Source organism: Panthera tigris, chromosome A2 (genome assembly GCF_018350195.1).
Source record: "Panthera tigris isolate Pti1 chromosome A2, P.tigris_Pti1_mat1.1, whole genome shotgun sequence".
NCBI classification, from domain to species: domain Eukaryota; kingdom Metazoa; phylum Chordata; class Mammalia; order Carnivora; family Felidae; genus Panthera; species Panthera tigris.
The window spans coordinates 78654605-78675802 of NC_056661.1; the positions used below are offsets into that span (position 1 = coordinate 78654605).

At 41.3% G+C, this 21198-nt stretch overlaps 1 protein-coding gene and 1 non-coding gene across 19 annotated transcripts in view; one reads left to right on the forward strand and one right to left on the reverse strand.

The window, feature by feature from the left end:
• SRPK2 (SRSF protein kinase 2) overlaps positions 1-21198 on the forward strand; it is a 312538-nt gene that overhangs the window by 107271 nt on the left and 184069 nt on the right. The window lies entirely within an intron of this gene.
• On the reverse strand, positions 4345-4451 carry LOC122236871. The gene has a single exon (XR_006215099.1). It is a non-coding gene; the product is annotated as a U6 spliceosomal RNA (small nuclear RNA).

A 21198-nucleotide genomic window follows, 5' to 3' on the forward strand; every position in this document is an offset into this window, starting at 1 on the left:
AGAACTTTTTTGGTATAGAGAGAGTCATTTATTTTTATGGTATTGTTTTAGATTAATAAAGTATAGCTGTACGTGGTCACAAATAGTTATATATAATCCTATGTTGTCAATTGTAGTCATGAGCTAATTTAACTTGAAGTGTCAAGGTTACAAATCTTAGGTTTTTCTATCACCATAAAAATGCACAGTTTGTTATTACATATATATTTTTTACATTTGTTACAATGTAAAATGGACATTAAAGTAAATCTGAACGCTTCCCATCTCTTTGCCAAACTGGTAACATCAAACCAGAGCCCTTCATCTCCCAAATGTCAGTATTGTGTATATCACCTCAGTGCTCTTTGTCGTGGTTGTACTCCATCCTTTACTGTTACTTAATATCATGTTCTTTGTTTGTGTTTAGTCGTGGTAAGATGCACAGAACATAAAATTCGTATAATGTTTTTTAAAAGTTAATTTTCTTTAAAAGGAAATCTCTGTATCCCTACCAGAACCTTTAAAAACAATTACTGTTAAATCCTGTCCAGATTCTGTTGTCTGATAAAGGCTTAGGCCTGTGCCATATGCTCCCTCTGTTTACAAGGGAAATTAAATTGGCAAGTGTCATAAAGGAGCTTAAGTGTATGTGTTAGCACCAAAGTGAGACATGCTGTTGGATATACTCAGACAGACTGAAAGAAGTTGGGAAAAGCGTCACTTTCTCAGTGTGCGGTTCGTTGTAATTCAGTCCCAAGTCCCAGGTACCATATTACCTAACGTGGGTTTGTACCCCAGGAACAGCACTTCCTTTTCCCTGTGGGATCTGCCCTCCCCCCCAGATGGTAGATCAGGGAAGTTTTGAACAAATGTGCACTGCTCTTGTAAGAATAACAATGACAACAATAAAAAATAACTCTCCTTCTAACAGTCATATTGCAGATTCCCTTTGGAGCAGAATTCCTTATGTGCCAATAGCTGGAAGAAATTAAAGACTGATTTTAGTGTAGCTTACATTTGTAATCCATCCATCTTCTGTGCGTCCATCCAGCATTTATCAGCAGCGGCTGTGCACTGCCCACTCAGTGATTGGGAAATCAGGGGCCAGCAAAGGCAGCACAGAAGCCTAGGCTCTGTGTAGAAGAGGCTTTGGTGGGTGGCCTCCCCCTCACCTAACTTGGGCAGTTTCGTGGGCATCTTGTCATGGACCACACCAGCGGGAAGCTCTTGGCATTTGTTGAAAGAATTACAAATAACCAATAATTGCATTTTGGGTGAACTTACATTGAGGCTAGAGCTGTATACAGTGTAAGGGTTACAGACATTTGCCAAAGGCAAATAGTGATGCCTTTGAGATGAGTGAGGACCAAGGGCCAGATGCAGACTCTAGAACACTAGAGACCACAAACCCATGTAAAGAGCTAGCTGCTGCTATACTGAATTAAAATGAGGGGAAAAGAGACTGAAAACTGGGGAGAAGGAGGCCAGAGAACTCCCATCCTTTCATATTCTTCTTCAAAGTCTAAAATAAAACACAGGGCACCTGGGTAGCTCAGTCGGTTAAGCGTCAGACTTCAGCTCAGGTCATGATCTCAAGGTTCATGGGTTCAAGGCCTGCGTTGGGCTCTGTGCTGACAGCTCAGAGCCTGGAGCCAGCTTCAGATTCTGTGCCTCCCTCTCTCTCTCTGCAGCACCCCTCCCCCCCCCCCCCGCCATCTCTCTCAAATACAGACATTAAAAATAAAACAAAATTGTCTTTCTAAATTACTCTGCACATTTATGGTAGCAAAGCTATTGGAAATAAATGGTTTGCAGTATGAGAGTATTAAATTTGTTATAGTTTATCCAGTGTAAGGAATATGATACAGAGATTAAAACATGATGTAGAAGATTTAATAACAGTGTTATTAAAAGGCATTGTAGAAAAAAAAGCAAGAAAGGTGAAAAACAGGCGATAAAAAACTACTAAAGGTATTCCCACTTCTGTAAGCCCAGAGTGTGTGAGGCTGTGTGTGTATGTGTGTACGTATAAAAAGAGCCTGTGCACACAAATAACATGGTTTGCAAAGACACACCACATGAAGCTATGATGCCTGGTACGGTTACACGTCTGTCCTTTTGCTTGTAGGTATGTGGTGCAGTTTTTATAATGACATGCTGTGTTTTTGAGATCACATGTTTGTAAAGAACCCATGTTCCTCCAAAATAAATAAGTAAATAAAGAGGTGGTTGTGGATCAGCTCTTGCTGGCTACTGCCATGTGGAAATCCAGGCCAAATTTTGCCAGCCTTTGTGATTTTTGTGAGAAGTTGACTACTTTTTTCTGTCAGAGCTCTCATTTTAGTCTTATTTATTTATTTATTTATTTAGTTAGTTAGTTAAAGATTTTTACTTAGAAGTAATCTCTACCCGTGGGGCTTGAACTCACAACCCTGAGATCAAGAGTTGTTTCCCCCACTGACCGAGCCAGCCGGGAGCCCCAGATCTCTCCTTTTAAATGATGGCACAAATTAAAAAACAAAACAAAAACTCATGCCAGCCTCAAAAGAAAAGAATGTCTGCCATCTAAATTCAGCTCATGGTAAACAGTTTTCTTCTGTGCTGTATAGCACATTGATTTACAATCTGTGAGCCACAGACCTGTGCAGATTTATAGGAAAGGATTTTCAAGTCCTGTGAGTACTATAAGCATTCATTATCTGTAGATTGAAGGCATGCACATCAAACTGTTGTTGTACTAAGAACTGTATCTCTGGGTTTTTCTGATGTTTCAAATCTGCATAAATACTGGTGAGCACTGTTCTAATAACCATATGCTAAGGTACCAGAATTCAAGAAGATTTCAACTGTTTGGAGTAGGAAGGGCCCCTGAGAGACATGCATTTCTCAAGCTGGGAAGGTGTTCTGTCCATTCATTCATTCTACACGTAGTACAGTACCCACTGTGCTGGGACCTAACCTTCAATAAATTAACCTGAAAATTACAGAGCTAGAACAATATCCTGCTGCTGCAAATGCCACCTCATCCTTTTTCTCCTTTCCCCTTTTCCTTCTTTTTCCGTCTTTCTTTTCCCCCCTCTACCCACACTCCCCCCACAAAAAGATTTGGAGGCTAGTTAGAAGAAGATCTACAATGCAGTAGAAAAAGGGCCAGAGAAAATGCAGGTCAGACTGGAAGGTTACGATGGCGGATAGTCAGAAGCACACGCCGCCAGTTATGTGGCATTTGCTGTGCACCTGCTGATGGTGACCGGCAAATTTGGCTTTGAGTCTCCTGGCAGCCCAACTAAGGAAAAAAATAGTGTTGCTTACTCTCTATAAGGAGAAAATCTACTAGTTCCTACAGAAGAAGTAAACCTTTTCTCTAACTTAATTATGTTACGTATTATTTAACATAATCCTTTTCAGAAGATATGTTTATTTGTTTTTGAAAATTCAGATAAAAAGGAGAACACAAAAAGCACCATACTTTCATCATAAAAGGTCAGTCTCTAGTATTAATTTTTTAAGTTTAATATTATGTTTTAGTGTAAGTAGATCTATAAAAATCAAGCAGACATACTTTCACAGCATTACCATCATCAACAAGAAAACCCAACATCACACTGGCACATTACTCTGGAATTGGCTTTTTACGTTATCATATGCAGTCTTTCTTAGGTTATTAAGTAATCTTCTGTGGGCATTTTTTTATGGTATCATTTTTAAACACTGCATAGGACTGAGTCCATGATATGGATAAGTATACCATAATTCTTTTTATTGAGTCTTGGTCTTAGAAATGGAATCACTTAGAAAAGCCAGCTTGTAAGGCTCTCGGTCGGGAGTGTTAAATTGCCTCTGCAAAGCTGGAGCTTTACACTCTTACTGGCAGCGTGTAAAGGACCTTTTTGCTTACACTCTCATTTTGGAGTCTCAGTTGTTTCTTTTCGAGTGTTCTATAGATGATGGTTGACAGTATACTAGACACTGTTGACAGCAGTCCCCTCTGCTTCTTAGCTCTTCTCTCTCGTAAAGCCACCTGTTACCGTGACACCTTCAGCGTTCCGCTGGGTGTGCATAAATGAAAGCCAAATCCATACAGTCAACTTTAACAAACTCTGAGGCAGTAGATTCTTTATTCAGTCAAGCATTCATGAATTGCTTAAGGTATACTTAGTGCCTTTGTTAATGACTTTTAATTTTGTAAGGGATTTCAAGAAGTTGTATCGTAGAAGCTTCTCATCCCAGACAGATGACAAAACATGGCAGACTTTCCTTTTTTATTTTTATTTTTTTCAATATATGAAATTTATTGTCAAATTGGTTTCCATACAACACCCAGTGCTCATCCCAAAAGGTGCCCTCCTCAATACCCATCACCCAAAAAATATGGAACACTTCACGAATTTACGTGTCATCCTTGTGCAGGGGCCATGCTAATCTTCTCCGTATCGTTCCAATTTTAGTATATGTGCTGCCGAAGCAAGCACCCTTTTTTATTTTTAAAAAGATGTACAGGAATTAAGATTCTCTAACCCTCCTTGTCAAACTAGGGCCTTGTGGATGTTCGGTAAGCATTCACTGACTCTGTTGTAAAACTGAATCACCTTTTTAGGCAAGATCTTCTTTTTGGCCAACTGCATTTTTCTCGCTAGAATTTGTGTTTTTGGGGGGTGGAGGGTGGGGGAGAGGTAGGGGTGTGTGTACTTTGTAGAGCGGGAGGACGGAATGTGAAGTCCCAGTCCTCAGGTTAGCGTTGCACGCTGGGGAAATAGCATGTGAGAAATCAGAGTGAAGTGAAACATGGTGGTGCCACATGGGAACTTGAGATGATAATGTAAGGCTGGGAAATAGGTGAAGGAAAGGGTGGGAAAAGAGGGGAGAGGATTCTTCTGTGCAGTGGTAAGCCTTTTGAATTTTAATGCTGAAGTTTACCAAGAGTCATTGATTGACAGGATTTAGCAAGGGAGACGTTCCGCCCATGTTTAGAACATGCACACACTCCTGCGAGCATAAAGTTAGGAAAGTCTTAAGAAACGTGTTTTCCCCTGTAAGAATCAAAGGTTGCAAGATACGTTGCAGAGTTGATGGCAAAATGTTATTCATTTGCTCTGGAAAAGGGTGGAAACATTATGGCAGAATTTACCATTTGAAAGACAGAGGGTGGATGAATGCCTTGATGCCTTGAGTGTTAAGCACTGAAATGGATTACCAAGAGAGGCTATGAAGTGTATTCCTCTCCAAGATTTTATAAAGAGGACGGTTCCTTATTTTTTTGGATGGATGGAGATGTCCTAAAGACAGGTGGTCGGTCGGCCTGTCAAACCTTAAGTATTTTTTTCCTGTGTTATGTATGGTTAGTCATGATTACAGGATTTTTGTGGTTAATAAATTGACACCTTTTTTTCCTGAGCTTTTGTAGTTGAAGCAAGATTGCATTGAGATTGTATCGATGATGGATTTATTGCTGTAGTGCTTTCTGTTTCAGCGTCGATGCAAGTATTCATTGCAAAGTGAGCAAATCCAGAAATCGTGTTTGGGTGTAATGAGCTGTGCAGTGTCCGGCCCATCGTCATGTTGTCCCTCCACGGCCATCACTCCTGAGTAGCTCCTGCTGCTCTCGCTGCCCTAAGGCCAGTCATGTTCTTAGCGGTAGCTTGGGCTTGGCATGGCAGTCCACCTGGCTCCTGGAGAAAAAGAAGACAGTTATTACCCCTGCTTCTCTCAGAGGTGCTGTAAAATATTTAACAGCCAGCGACAAAAATGAACTGCTTATCTGTGGTTCACCCTTCTGGTAGTTGGATGGAATCACACATTTTATGGAGAATATGACAGGCCTTCTGATTCTTAGGACTAGATATTATGATGGATTTGTTTGTAGTGATAGCTCAAAAAAATGTTAATGTTTATTTGTATGTGTGTGTGTGTATCTGAGAGAGAGAGAGAGCGAGTGCGAGAGGGAGGGAGGACGGGGGAGGGGCAGAAAGAGAGGGAGACGCAGAATCCAAAGCAGGCTCCAGGCTCTGAGCTGTCAGCACAGAGCCCGATGCAGCTTGAACTCACAGACAGTAAGATCATGACCTGAGCTGAAGTCAGACGCTTAACTGACTGAGCCACCCAGGTGCCCCTGTAGTGATAGTTTAAATAAACTCAAGTGAGGCATTTCCCAAGAAAGTTCTTTCAATCTAATGTTTTAAAGTACATCTACTGAAGTTTACTTAAAAAAATTTTTTTTAAGTTTATTTACTCATTCTGAGAGAGAGAGAGAGAGAGAGAGAGAGAGAGAGAGAGAGAATATCCCAATCAGACTTTGCACCGACAGTGTGGAACCAAGCAGGTGCAAAGCCCGATGTTGGGCTTGAACTCATGAACCATGAGATCATGACCCGAACCAAAGTCAGATGCTCAACTCACTGAGCCACCCAGGCACCCTAAAGTTAACTTTTTCTAAAGTTGAGGCTCTGTCTAGTTACCTCATATGATTTGATACTTTTTGTAGTTTTGAACTTGAGAATTCCCACTAAGAGTTCAGTGGTGTCACACCCTGCATGTGCATAAAGTGAATCCTGTGTGTTTCTGAATGTGAAATGATGGTGTGTCCCGCCTCACACCAGAAAAGGCACAGCCAGCCTTTTCTCCACTGGGGCAACACATCAATGTCCCTTTGCACTGTTTGTTGCTTTGAGAGCAACAGTTGTGCTTTGAGAGGCATGTGGGCAACAAGGGCTCATGCGAAGAAATACCAGACTTACACTTCATGTTTCCTGTCCTTCGTGTTGGGAGTGATCACCACACTATGAAAATTGTCATTTTCCCTCTAACTTTAATACAGTCGGGATGGTGGAATGTAAAAGTTCACTTACGAATGATGTAACTCAGTTAGAATGACTCGTTTTTATTAACTAATCAAAAGCATTTCACTAGTTCTTGTGACCAGACATGTACAGATGAATATAATGGGGGAACAAAAAAGTCCTAGCCAGAAAAGAGCTTGGAGATCCCGCTCGTCCTCCACGCTTGTTTTCTGCATGAGGAAAACTGATGCCCAAAATGGTGAAGTGATTCATCTCAGGTTCCACATTGTACTCTTGTAACCAGTTACTTTCAGTACTTAAAGTGAAGGAATGTAGAGTCTTGGAACATTGTACAAAGAAATTGACCAGTTTACTTTTTCTTTAAGAAAACCGAGATTGGTTATGCTAAATTATACTAGTGTTGGTAGAATTAGAATTCTTTAATTCTCTGCTCTAGCCAGAGAAGAGAGTAATAACCTCAGTGCCTTACGGTGCATTCTCCTGTTCACTGTTAATTTAATTCTTTCAACAGTTCTTGTAGATGTATAGTGTGGATGGCTCTCTCTTCACTTTCTAGGTAAGAAAACCAGTGTGTTTATGATTTCACAGTGTCACGCTCCAGTTGGTGGTCGAGGTACTGCACAGCCAACCTTGCGGTTCCAACCTCTGCACCTCAGGGGTACAACCGACTGACAAAGATTTCCAGTGTTTCTATGTACGAGGTGTCCTGAGTCAGGTTGCATGCGTTTAGTAAGAATATGCACCCCTCAGGTCCTTCTCCAGCAACTTGAGTGTCTAAGCACCAAGAAGGCAGAGAGACTAGGGGTGCCAATCTTGTCCGTGAAACAAAGCAAAGATGACCGGCACACCTGGACAGAATTCACGTTTTTGCTATCCTCTTCTCTTTATTTCCCATCCTGGCTTTACATAGAAGTCTTTAACCCCACATCTGTTCTATGTGAAGAGAATTATGCAATTTCTTAGGCAAGAGGAGCAGTGACTCCGACCTGGAATCATAGGATCTGCCTCCTTTAAGTAGTGACAGCCTTTTAAGGGGAAGGTAAAAAAGATCATCAATACAATCAATTTTCATACCAAGAATTAAACTTCATTTTAGGGGGTACCTGAGTGGCTCAGTTGGTTGAGTGTCCAATTTTGGCTCAGGTCAGGATTTCACGGTTCTTGAGTTGGAGGCCTGCTGTTAGGCTCTGTGCTCATAGCTCAGAGCCTGGAACCTGCTTCGGATTCTGTGTCTCCCTCTCTCTCTGCCCCTCCCCTGCTCGCGCTCTATCTCTCTCTCAAAAATAAAACATCAAAACATTTTTTTAAAATTAAAAAAATAACCCTTCATTTTAGCTACTGTCTAATACATTTTGTTAGGCACCATTTAATTGTCATATTTTGGGGCACTTGGGTGGCTCAGTCGGTTAAGTGTCTGTCTTCTGCTCAGGTCATGGTCTCGTGGTTTGTGAGTCCGAGCCCTGCATCAAGCTCTGTACTGACAGCTCAGAGCCTGGAGCCTGCTTCAGATTCTGTGTCTCCTTCACTCTCTGCTCCTCCCCTGTTCATGCTCCCTCCCTTCCTCCCTCCCTCCCTCCCTCCCTCTCTCCCTACCCCCCTCCCCCCTCTCAAAAATAAACATTAAAAAATGGTTAAAAACTTCAAACAATAAAATGAGAACCCTGTAAAAGGTGTAGCTCCTTTTGGGGGGGAGGGGGATATATATGGTACTTAAGTGATTTAAAAAAAAATTTATTTTTTTACATTTATTTATTGTTGAGAGACAGCGTGAGCAGCAGAGGGGCAGAGAGAGAGGGAGACACAGAATCTGACGCAGGCTCCAGGCTCTGAGCTGTCCGTACAGAGCCCGATGCAGGGCTCAAACCCGTGAACCGGGAGATCATGACCTGAGCCAAAGTCACATGCTTAACAACTGCCTGAACCACCCAGGCGCCCCAAGTACTCGAGTGATTTTTAATAGCTGCACAGGTATTATTGCACTTTGATGATGAGTGATAATAGTTTGGAAAGCTCATCATCATTTAGTCCATCCCATTCTCCTCCTGCTCTTCCTCATTTATTAATGCCTAATGGTCATCGAGTTAGGGACTTCTTCCAGACATGCTTTCAGTTAGTCCTCATAGCATTATTATCTCTGTTTCACAGATGGATTGTAGATAACACCCAGAGCCACAGAGCTGATGAGTTTTAAGAAGTGCTTCCATTTTACAACACTGAATGTATTCACACTTCACCTCTAGAGAAAAACGGTTAATGGCAGGAGGAAAGACTTCTGTTAACATGCAGCCTTGTGCTGTAATTGTGAACCCATAGAGACGTGGTTTTGATTCCCAGTTGCATGGTACTGTAAGGACCAGGACCCTCCACTTTTCTCCGTAATCCACCAAATTTGAATGCCAGTAGGAGAGTCCCAGCCCCTGCCAGTAGCACAGGACCCACCATTTACTGTTGTGTTTCTTTGTGCTTCACACTCACCTACCTGAATTTTTTTTTTTTTTACGGTTTTATTTTTTAATTAATCCCTACACCCCACGTGGGGCTCGAACTTAGAACCCGGAGATCAAGAGTTGCATGCTCTGTTGACTGAGCCAGCCAGGCCCCTTCACCTACCTGATTCTTGCAGACATTTAAGCCATGAACTAGTCACATAAAGAGAAATCTTCCTTTATCTGGAAATACCACTCATCAGCAGATTTAACTCGTACAGTCCCTCTTCTCCCGACAGTTCTAGATTACTGTTACTAACTGAAATTGGTAAAATTTGTGGTAGTCTTCGGTATTTAAAATATCTGGCACTGAAGTACATAGATACGCTGAACACAAAAGGTTTCTGTTGTTGGTTTGTAAAGAAGTTGGGGTAGAAGATAAACTACAAGCCATCCTCCTCAGTTTCTTTGGTTTCCCTTATCCAAACGTTGGCCCTTCCACAGGGTCTCTGTCCTAGGCCTGTTGCTCTTGCCTACATTCCCTCTGAAGATGATCTCATCTGTTTCCATGGTGTTGAGTACCATCTGTGTGCTGATGACTCCCAAATTTATATCTCAGCTCTCCATTCTGAGCTGCAGACATATATATCCACCTGCCTACTTTACATCACTACCTAAATGCCTTTTGAAACCTAAAATGTAACTGGCCATGAATCAAACTCTTTATCTTGTTTAATCCTTCTTGACTGTGCTGATAGACAGGTTACATGGCCACTCTGTGCTTCACTTTTCTGTCTCATAAAATGTACTTGTAGGGGAAGGAGAGGGACTAAATAATTCTTTTGCTATATGGCTGCCCTCAGGGGCTCTAGGATCAAGGACAAAAATTACCCTGTATGTTTAAATGTTAAAGTTTTACCCTGCCTCTGTGGGTTTAAATGAACATTATAAATATCTTTGAAAGAAAGCAGAAGGCAACAGGAAATTTTATAAGGTCTATAAAAGGATAGAAAGAAGTTCCCTAATCTTGGCCCAGCAAATAGTGAGGATTTTTGCTGATGTGGACGGTTGACCTTTGAAGAACATGAGTTTGAACTGTGTGGGTCCCACTTATACACAGCTATTTTTTTTTTTTTTACATTTCTTTTTTTTAATTAATTTTTTAATGTTTATTTATTTTTGAGAGAGAGAGAGAGAGAGAGAGACAATGCGAGAGGGGGAAGGCAGAGAGAGAGGGAGATACAGATTCAGAAGCAGGCTTCAGGCTCTGAACTGTCAGCACAGAGCCCAATAGGAAGCTCAAACTCATGAGCCGTGAGATCGTGACCTGAGCCGAAGTCAGAGGTTCAACCAGCTGAGCCATCCAGGTGTCCCTCACCCACCTTTTTTTTTTTTTTTTTTTTTTACACTTCTATAAGTGTATTTTTTCCCTTATAATTTTCTTAACATTTTCTTTTCTCTCCTTTTACCTTATTGTGCGAATACAGTATATAATATACAAAATATGTGTTCATTATGGTATCAGTAAGGGTTCCTGTCAACAGTAGGCTATTAGTAGTTAAGCTTTTGGGGAGTCTGAAGTTATATGTATGTGGCTTTTCCACTGTATAGTGGTCAGTGCCCCTAACCCTCAGATTGTTCAGAGGTCAACTGTGTATGTAACTTTCAAGGTTTTCTTTGTAGCAGCTACTGGAGCCGCTGTCATCTCTCTGCCAGACTTCTTGCTCATGTGACGACTTCTCCTCCTCCTCCTTCTCCTTCAGAGAAAGAGAGTATGAGTAGAGGGGAGAGAGGGAAAGAATCTCAAGCAAGCCCCACGTTCAGTGTGGAGCCCAACTCGGGGCTCGATCCCACAACCCTGGGATCTTGATCTGAGCTGAAATCAAGAGTCGGATGCTTAACCCGTGGAGCCACCCAGGTGCCCCGCTTATGTTACTTCTTAACTGTCAAGCACAGTGTGGGGCCTCTGTGACCAGGAATGGTCCTTCTATCTCTAAAATTTTGTCACACTGCTCATTTGAATTTAAAGAGTGAATATTTATAGCTTTGTATAGACTCAAAATCCTCAGCATTATGTGACCTCCTCATTTTTCCTCAGAGTCTACATCTGGTTGGTCACCGGGTCCTGTTAATTCCCTTGCAAGCATCCTTCCCAAACCCTGTGCTTCTCTGTGACTTTAGTGCACTGCTTTTATTCAGCCTTCCTGCTTCTGGCCTCCAGTGCTGCTCAGTCTCTTTGCTGCCTGTCACCAGCCCCTCCCCTTTGCCCATTGTGTCACCTCCAGGATCTCATTCCTACGAGAGACTTCCTGGTCAGGCTTGAGAAGGTCTTTTCACTGTTGGGTGCCCCCCACCTGCAGTTCCTGCTGCCCTTGGCTCTTCACTCCTCGCCTTCTTCATAAGTGCTCTTCCCTCTGCATAGACCTCACCATTCAGACGCTGTCCCCACTTTGAATGGCCCCTCCTGTGCCCCTGCAGAGGGTCCTTCTCTGTTTGTGTCTCCCAGAAAGCCGTTGATACATCTGAGAAGCTGCCCGTCACCCCATTAGATGGTGAGAGAGTTTCGTCCATCTTGGTGGCGTTCCTGGCACATGTTGTAGCCCATATAGTAGACACAAATTTTATTTGCATAAAAGATTTTTAATTTCTTTCCCAATTAGTAAGGAGGTTTACACTGAGAAAAAAAATTTTTTTTCTTTTTAATCAGACAGTATTGTTGGGCAATATTCTCTTAATTTGCTCTCTCCTGAAAAGCTCTGTTAGATGTTTGTTTCTGTAGCTGTTTCACCCAACCTCCCTGTGCTCGGAAACCTTAAAGGACTCCCACTATCTTCCGTGGGGACTCCAGTGGCATCTTTCTGCTAGAACTCTTTTCTCCCGGAAACACCTACCTGATGTTTGAATTGCCCGCGCGCCAGGAGCCTTGGAGGCATACCAGTTAATTAATGGCAGAATTGGGACCTGAGCTTAACTGCTTCCTGTCTGTCTAGTGCTCTTTCCCTTGCCTCTGTCTGATGCCAGCAGCGAGGACACTAGGTGCAACTCCCTAGATTGGACTGGGGAAGTTTTGTTGATGCCCTTTTTCACATTTCAATCTTAGGTGTTCGGCTGAACTGCCGCTGTGTATCAGTCTACTCTGATTTATGGATATTATAATCTGGACAACTGAAATTTAAAATTCTGTACTTCTTCTCAAATTCAGAGTTTATTAAAATTCTCAACTTGGTTCACAGCCCTTACTAAACTCACTAGTTACTATTTAAGGTTGTTTGGCAAGTGACTTTGGGATTTTGAATTTAATCTTGGTCACCTCTGCTCCTTCTCATGTTCTTCAACTGTAAAATGACATACAGACTTGGAAAACTGAGATTACAATGTAAAGATGTCCAGGCTTTTTGAACTTTGTCCACGCCGTCTACCAGAATAAATAAAATACAGGAAGTAGCCTTACATATTTGAGATACTGCTTCCTTGGTAGGCTTTGAGCCTTTGTAGCTTTCTGTTCTTATATTCAGGTTTTGGCTGTAGTCAAGCCAAAGGTTACTCCTAAGGATTAGAGATCCGGCTTGCCTTAAGATTCATTGGTGAGCCCAGCTGGCCGCTCATTTGGCTGCCGCAGGCCAGGCTAGGCCCTGTCTTGTGTGGATGTGAGCTAAAAATAGAGGATTCATTTTGGGTTGGCAAAGCCCAGGCTCTGGGTGGTTTTCGTTGCTTGTTTCAGACTGGACTTTGTGTGTGTGCTTGTGAGTGGATCTTTGTGTATACAGTAGAACCTGATAATACTCTGCTGTACTTACTGTGGGGCTTTGTCTACAGCCCATCCCCCCCCGCCACCCCCCATAAACTATCAGCCTCTTCCTCACGAACAGGCAGAGGAAGAGGGATCCTATCAGATAACTTAGAGCTCTGAAGCGACAGGGGCATTTGAGATGGTGTTGCTTGCGTTATAGATGAGGTAGCAGACCTAGAAATGTTGCCCATCATGAATCAGATGATAATCGCACAAGATAGAAATGGCAGCAGGGGGAAATATTTGATTTTTTTATTGAAAAATACGTATCAGTTTATGATTTGGTCTTTGGACTTGGAGTAAGGTTATCATGCAGAGAATGGCAGACTCTTGACAGTGGCCCTGCCCTGGTGACCTTTTCTCGGGGGAAGATTTCCTTCTAATAGCTTTAAGCTTTTCCAGTTGTCTGTTTGAGAAGGGTGGTGGGTGGTCGTAGAGGGAGTTACTGATCGTAATGTAAGTCCTTGAGAATTGTCTCAGTACTTCACTGGGAGAGGCAATAGGGGTGTGAGAAGGGGGGAACAGGAGAGGCTGTGGCAACAAAAGACCAAGTCCTACTTCATCTCCATCCTGCATGGAATCGTTTCCTGTAAGGGAAGGGAACACTTTGTGGTGATAGATTTATAGAATATTAGTACCGAAAGCAGCATAATATATTGGAAGAGAGAGTATGGGCTTTGGAGCCATGGACCAGAAACTAAATCTTGGCAAGCTACCTAACTTAAGTCTTAGGTTTTCTTGATCTTCAAAACAAAGATGATAATGCCCACCTCACATGGAATTGTGAGGATTTAAAGAGATAATGTTTATAAAACGGATGTTTAAGAGGTAGTGGGTGGTATTGTTTTCTGATCACATGCTCTGGAATCAGGCCAGATTTTCTAATGTGCTCAGACACCAGATTGCTTTGTTTACCTTGGGCAAGTAGATAACCTTCTCTGGGCCTCAGTTTCTGTATGTGTATAAAGCAAATAAAATAATGCATACCAGTTGGGAAATTATGAATTTAACCATTCAATAAATGGCTTAGATGCCACAGAGAGGGAATGTTTAAATTTAGCTTGATGGTCCTGTTCTGTACCTTAGGTTGTTACCATCTAATTTTGGTGTCAGAATTAGAGTTTTTAAAAGTTTATTTATTTTGAGAGAGAGGATGTGCAAGTGGAGGAGGGGCAGAGAGAGAGGGAGAGAGAATCCAAGCAGGTTCCGCATTGTCAGCGCAGAGCCTGACGTGGGGCTTGAACTCACAAACTGTGAGATCATGCCCTGAGCCGAAATCAAGGAGTTGGACACTTAAACTACTGAGCCACCCAGGTGCCCCTAGAGTTAAAGTTCTTTAGAAGCAGAATTTCAAAAAGAAGTTTACATTCTTTCCCTACCATATAGTCTCTTTTTAAAAAGTTATTTTGTATTCTGACACCATTTCAGTGTTTTCACTTGGAGTCCTTGTATCTTTTTGCCTCTATATTCTTTCCATCAGTTTGGTAAAATGGTTCTTGATCATTCTTTAAAAGGCAAACAAACAAAACAATAATAAAAACAAAGCATTGCAGGGGTTCCTGGGTGACTCAGCTGGTTACATGTCTGACTCTTGGTTTCAGCTCAGGTCGTGGAATCAAGCCCTGTTCCAGGCTCTGTGCCAGCGTGGAGTCAGCTTAAGATGCTCTCTCACTCTCTTTAAAAAAAAAAAAAAAAAAAAAGGCAAAAGATTATCTGCCAAACTATTAAACAAAATAATAAAGCATTGCAGATTGTGCACTGGAATTGTGCTGCCAAAGATTACTTAAATTAAGCATCTTAAACTGGCAAATATTCATTAAAAATTATATATATATATATATATATATATATATTTATTTTGATAAACAAAATAAAATATCCGGTAAATATTTTCATTTGTGGCAAATAAAGCCCTCCAATAAATCAAGAGCATGTTGAAAATACAACATATGAGAAAAAACACTTTACAAAATGTTTCAAGGCAGTATGCTTCCTCTTTCTTCAGCCATCTTGCCATTTTTAGAGACAAATGAGGTTCAAAGGTCAGCTGTTAGTTCACCCTGTGCTTTTCTGAAACTACAATCTGTGTTGAGGCTGTTAACGTTAAGAAGGTTTTTGTTCCTTTTTCCCCTCCCTCTCTCCCTCTCCCTTCATCCTGGCCTGTTTGTAATTTCTGTCTGGGATTTATATGTAGAGAACTTTACAAACCAGACATAATATGTAATGCCTCATGTGATTTTTTATACCCTTTCTGTATTCTTGGGACTCCGTTTAAAGAAATGTTTTAAAATGTGTTTGTTCTCCCCTGCTTCCAGATAAAATTGTTTCACTATCACTCCGTGAAAGGATAAAAGTACGTTTATAAAAAAAATTACCTATGACCTTTTAGGCTGAGCCCAGCGTATGTGATTTGGAAACTGACTTCCCTCTCCTGTAGGTAAAATATCATCAGTAGAGGTGGGGAATGTGAGCAGAATTCATCTTCAGAAAAGAGTACTTGGAGGGAGGAAAGGAAATAGACTGTAGGTAAGGAACGGTTGCTGACAAGGCAGAAAACCAAAAGCGAAAGCTGCTACAAAGCAAGATCTTGTTTAAAAAGAGGAGGAAAGAAATAAGCTCAAGGGATTCTGGCTTTCTTACTGTTATCAATTACGTATCGCTCTTTTTGAATCTATGCTCTGATTTCCCCCAGTTGGTTTTTCTGTTGTTGCTTTGTATTGTAGAGCACTGTTCCTATATCTGGGTCTGTCGAATTAGAATCTGTTAATTAAGTTATATTTATTTATTTATTTTGCTCTCATCCCACCTCATCATGTCAGCTTCTAGGAGTATATTTGAAACCATGTATTTTGATTTTCCCCTCCAGCCTTTTTTAGGGCTCTGACCTACTTAAAGGGGGGAAGAAAACCCCAAATGATACACTATTTTGGGTGTGGAGAACTGGGCGTACTGTTTCATTGATGCCTTGATAATTCAGGAAAAAGTCCTTTGTTCTCTCTGTTTTTTATTGAATGACTTCCTGTGCAAGGACAAATTGGGTCAACATTTTTTCTGACCTAAGAAGGAAGGGGTGGTATCTATATTTTGCATCTTCTGATGCTAATTCTATTGCAGTTTTTAAAAAACTTATTTCATTAAAATTTTGGATTTGTTAGGACTTAGATTTATCTTCTTGTTCCCCTGTTTGCCAGTTGGTAAAAATAAATTGTGCTAGGGAAGGATAATTTATAATTCGTAGCCTTTTCTGATGAATGGTACTATTTCTAAAGTGGAGGTTTCTAATCAGTAGGCTGAGCTATTCAGGTATGTAGGGCAACCCTACAGCTGGGTTTGCCAAGGATAGCCCCAATTTAAGGATGTTTTCTTGGATTATTAATAAGGGAAGGAAAGAAAGAAGCCCTTATGGAACGATGAATTATGTGGTCAGCCTTGCTTCATGTCTCCATAGGTTTCTAGTGTGGTTAATGTGTCCACACTTTCTTCTCGGGGGTCAAAATGTCCGTTTGGGCAGAAAACTTGGAAAGGTGTGTTTCAAAATGATTGTGGTTGTGTCTGTCTAGTTAGTGGGATTATAAATGATGTTACATTCTTCAGTGAGCTTGCTCTAGTTTCCAACTTTCTACTAAACAAAATAATTTTGTTATTAAAACCAAAAGAACTATATTTCAGAAATTGTTTATGTTTAACAAATATAAAATGGAGACTGTGTAATGGTGAAGCCTGTCAGTCAGGCTTTTGCATTCCAAGCAGTACAAGCTGATTTTGTGTATTTTAACTAGTAATACAGTTTATTGGAATGACTGAAGTATAGTTGACTCTCAAACAATGAGGAGATTACTAAAACAGTCCTGTATGTAACTTTTGACTCCTGAAAACATAACTACTAATAGCCTACTGTTGACTGGAACCCTTACTGATATTGATATTGATCAGCACGTATTTTGTATGTTACATGTACTATATTGTTACAATGAAGTAAGCTAGACAAAGGAAAATGTTATAAAAATCATAAGGCAGAGAAAATACATTTGTAGTATTGTACTGTATTTGTCAGTACCATCAGTTTATGTCGTCTGTTTACAAGATGAATTGTCTATCAGTACCTGCATTAATGTCTTACCTGATACAAAACACTATAGCTGTTACACATATTTCTAACACTAGATATCAGAAATGAAAACAAACTTGGGGTGCCTGGGTGGCTCAGTCGGTTAAGTGTCTGACTTCGGCTCAGGTCATGATCTCATGGGTCATGAGTTCGAGCCCTACTTCAGGCTCTGTGCTGACAGTCTGGAGCCCTGGAGCCTGGAGCTTTGGGTTCTATATTTCCCTCTCTCTCTGCCTCTTCCCGACTTGTTCTCTCCACCCCTCAAAAATAAATAAATGTTAAAAAATTTTTTTGAATGAAAGCAAACAAAAAACAAAAGAGTAACCAAAAGAAAATGTGAAAAAGAAATGTATGTTTATTTATAGGGTATGAGTCATACAGTGATAATGAAGTAGCAACAATATGGTTGTTTTATGGTAGCCTACTATAATCGATATGATTGTTTCACGGGAGCCTAGCTTCTATACCAGTGAATGAATCGTTATAAAACTTTTGTGCTTTACAGTATTACAGTCCTATTCATAATAAAGTATTGGAAACATTGTTGCATTAAAAAAATTACTTATCTGTGATGATAGGGTGATAGGCAGTGCCTCCAGTTATGAGAGAGGGAGGCATAGTGTACAGTAATTTAATTCTTTGAAAGCACAGTTATAAAACAGAAAATTAACAGTATTTTATATTAACTCTCACTCGCCTTATGCCTACATAAGGGTGGGCTGTCCCTTTCCATGCAAGTCTTAGACACAGTGTTCCTTGTGGTGAATATGTAGGCGATGATGGTGATGACACAGAAATGTCCCATACATTGCTTGTCATGCAGTTATTAGATACTCACACAAAGACACACACATACACAACAGTTAAGTTTATTTAAAAGAATTTTTTTAATGTTTATTTTTGATAGACACAGAGTGTGAGTGGGGGAGGGGCAGAGAGAGAGAGAGAATATGAATGAATGAATGAATCAATCAATCAATCAATCAATCAATCAATCAATCTGAAGCGGGCTCCAGGCTCCGAGCTGTCAGCACAGAGCCTAACGTGGGGCTCAAACTCACAAACCACGAGATCATGACCTGAGCCAAAGTCAGTTGCTTAACCAACTGAGCCACCCAGGTGCCCCTCACAACAGTTAAGTTTATTAACTGTATGGCACGATGAGTGTTTACTCTTCAGTGAGTGGACATCGATCATCACAAAGTCTTGTCATCTTTGGGTTGTGTAGTCTGAGGGGGAAGAAACAGAAGAGGAGGGGTTGGTCTTACTGTCTTAGGAGTGGCAGAGGCAGAAGGGGAGGCTGGGGGCGCAGCAGGCACTCTGGTACATGTAACCTTACGGGGATACCTCATAATTTTGGACTTTTTTTTTTTTTTTGCTTTTTCACTTCTCTAAAAATGTTTCTAAGATCCATGCCTTGAAACCCTTCACCCACCCACCATTTCTGCCACATCAACAGTCTCTTTCATGATTTCCTTGATTGACTCTTTCGTAAATCCTGTGAAGTCATGCATAACATCTGGACACAGTTTTCTCCAGTAGGAATATTCTTTCAGTCTTGATGGCTTTCATGGCTTTTTCTAGAACAGTGGCATCTTCAATGGTGTAAGCCTTCCATACTCTCATCATGTACTATCAGGGTTCTCTTCCGTAGTGTTCACAATGCTTTCCAGACATCACTGTGTGTAACGAGCCTTAAAGTTCTTTATGACCCCCTGATCTAGAGGCTGAGTCAGAGTCATTGTGTTTGGGGGCAAGTAGACTATTTTGATACCTTTGGTGTTGAACTCATGGGATTCTGGTTGGCCAAGGGCATTGTCCAGTATTAAAAGAACTTTATTAAAAAAATTCTTTTTAATGTTTATTATTTTTTGAGAGAGAGAGAAGTGGGGGCGGGGGGTGCGGGGGTGGAGACAGAGAGAGAGATGGAGATACAGAATCCAAAGCAGACTCCAGGCTCATAGAGCCCAGTGCGGGTCTCGAACCTTCGAACTGTGAGATCACGACCTGAACTGAAGTTGGATGCTCAACCGACTCAGCCACACTGGCACCCCTTAAAAGAACTTGAAAAGGCAGCCCCCAAGGCACTTGCTGATCGGGGACAAAGCTTGAGGGAACCCATCCAGAAAAAGGGTTCTCACTGTCCAGGCCTATTTGCTGTACAACCAGGCACTGGCAGCTGATGTTTATCTTTGCCCTTTCAGGCTAGGAGGTTAGCAGCTTTACAGACAAGGGCAGTCCTCATCATAAACCGGACTGCATTTGCACGAAACAGTAGAGATAGACTATTCCTTCCTGCCCTAAGTCCTGGTGCTCGCTTCTCTTCCTTTTTTATCAATGTCCTTTGTGGCACTTTTTTCCCCGAACAGGGCACGTTCGTCTGCATTAAAAACCTGTTCAAGCAAATATCCTTTCTCTTCAGTAATGTTCTTAATGGCGTCTGGGAAGTCATCTGCTATCTCCTGGTTGGCAGAAGCGGCTTCTCCTGTTATCTTAACTTTTTTTTTTTAAGCGAAATCTCTTTCTAAAATTACCGAGCCATCCTTTGCTGGCATTACATTTTCCAGCTTTAGATCGTTCACTTTCCTTTTACTTGAAGTTGTCATATAATGACTTCGCTGTTTCTCGAATCGTACCAGTCTTTAGAGATACGCCTTTCTTTTAGCAATCCGCACCCACATTAAAGCTGCATTTTCAATACGGGGTAAAAATGTATTTTGCAAAAAGTCCAAGGTTTTTGTGCCTGCTGGCATAGCAGCAGTGACAGATTCATTAACTTCCTTTTCTTATTTCTACAGTGGTCCTTGTGCTGGATTCATTTATCTTGAAATGGCGGACAACTGCAGCTGCAGACCTCAATCCATGTACATGCCACGCCATTTAACTTTTTCTTGTAAGGTCATGCTTCTTGGGAGCACTTCCAGCCTCACTAGTGGCACTTCTTATGGGTCCCCTGGTGTGATTCAGGGTTACCAGTATTGCACGAAACACACTGAGAAATACACAAGAGTTGTGAGAGGTCGCCTTTACTGAGATACGGAGTTTACTGGAGACACAAACTGCGCGTTCAGTGATTAGGGTCACCTTGCACTTGAAGTGCACACTCTCACCACCTGAGCTCTCCACGGTAGCAACAGGAGGTGGCTATGAAATGTTTACAGGAGTGCAGTGTGTATTACAGTTCATTTTATGCAGTTATGTTTAATGAATCTTTCTCTTGACTACACATGGCACCATGTACAGTTTGTAAGTGTATAAGTTTTGATAAATTTTAACTTTTTATAATAGATTCGTGTATATTTTATGGTAGTAAGTGATAAAATAGTGTAGTACCTACATATATTTTATGCATCCGTGACATACCTAATTTTTTCTTAAAATTTTTTTTTACATTTCTAGGCCATGTAGTTTGTGAGTTTATTCAAATTGTCAAAAATCTCCAAAAAACTTTCCATTGTGTTTATTGAAAAAAAATCCCTGTGTAAGTGGACTTGCACAGTTCAAACCTGTGTTGTTGAAGGGTCAGGTGTAGGTGATGGAACAACAGAAAAGCTGAGGGACTGGTGGAGAGACAGCAGCCACTGCCACGGCGCTGTGGCAGTCTTGGGTCATGATGGCTGCTGGCCACCACTGTAGCTGGACGCCTTGTGCTGTCATTTTGCTTCCTGGGCCACGGGCCTGTGCTTTGGCCTTCAAGGAGCAGGGACACTTCTCCTCTTCTACTCCAGGAGTGGGAGGCAGAGTTTCATGGTGACCTCTGCATGAGCTTTTCTTATCATCTATTCACACCCAAGAGTTGAGACTAAGAATAATAGTAGTAATAATGGTTTAGTTTTCTTGATATCCCATCTATTAGGAATTTGAAGGAGGCATGCAGCGTCTTTAAAAGAAATCTGCTTTGGTTTGAAAATGATCACTAATTACCACTTGTTGAAAGTCCCGACTCATGTTCCTTGGCTGTTGTTTTCTCTGCATGACTCAGCCCTTACTTAGAACCTCTTGTCATTTGCCTGGTTGGGGGAGTATGGAATAGTTATTTTGACAGAGGGGTTGATTTAGATCTATGCTTTGCCTTTAGTTCTGGGTTATTTTGCTCAT